General features: G+C 68.5%; 1 protein-coding gene across 1 annotated transcript in view; it reads left to right on the top strand.

Annotated features, from left to right (window-relative positions):
• The window catches only part of KIRREL3 (kirre like nephrin family adhesion molecule 3), a 395,674-nt gene that overhangs the window by 366,232 nt on the left and 28,773 nt on the right, over positions 1-669 (top strand). The window lies entirely within an intron of this gene.

The raw sequence follows: 669 nt of genomic DNA, 5'->3' as shown, positions 1-669 counted from the left end.
CCACTGCTCGCCCGGGCCCAGCCCGACGGCCACCCAGTCCCGGTGAGTCCCTGGCCACTGCCCCTCCATGCCGATGCCTGCCCCGCGGGCAGGCCCTGCCCCTCGGCGCCCGTATCAGCCAGTCAGGCAGCGCTCCACGCGCGAGCCGCACCCCTTGTGCAAAGCCGCGGCATCGCCCTCTCTGCCGGAGCAGCTGGCTCACCCCGCTTGATTTGTTTATCTATCTCATGAGCAAGAGGGCCAGACGGGCACTAACCGGGTCCTGAGGCCGCGACCCTCCCCACCCTCGCTGGATCCAGACCCTGGGCGCTGCGTTCCGGGGAGGTCTGCACACAGCCCCCGACCTCCCATGTGGGCTGGCCTTGGCGGCCTGACAGCTGCACTCCACCCGCCCGGCTCACCCCGCGTTCCTGACCAGAGGGCAAGAGCCTCAGGGAGGACTTCCAAGAGCCCGTCAGCTCAGAGCTGGCTCCAGCCTGGGCTTACTGCCCTTCCTGGGCAGGTAGGCGTTCTGCACAGCAGGCCTGCCCAGCAGGTGCCAGGATGCAGGGGGGCCCACAGGCGTCCCTGATGAAAGCATGGCCGTCTGACTGTTTTGACGGCGCGTCTGGAAGGCGAGACGGCGAGTTAGTCATGGCTTGCGTGGGCACAGCCCGGGCTCCCGAAACA

This window comes from Tupaia chinensis, unplaced genomic scaffold (assembly GCF_000334495.1).
Source record: "Tupaia chinensis unplaced genomic scaffold, TupChi_1.0 Scaffold000037_4, whole genome shotgun sequence".
In the NCBI taxonomy this organism is placed as follows: Eukaryota; Metazoa; Chordata; class Mammalia; order Scandentia; family Tupaiidae; genus Tupaia; species Tupaia belangeri.
Note: the sequence above shows the minus strand (reverse complement) of the source record. Positions and strands in the feature narration are given on the sequence as shown.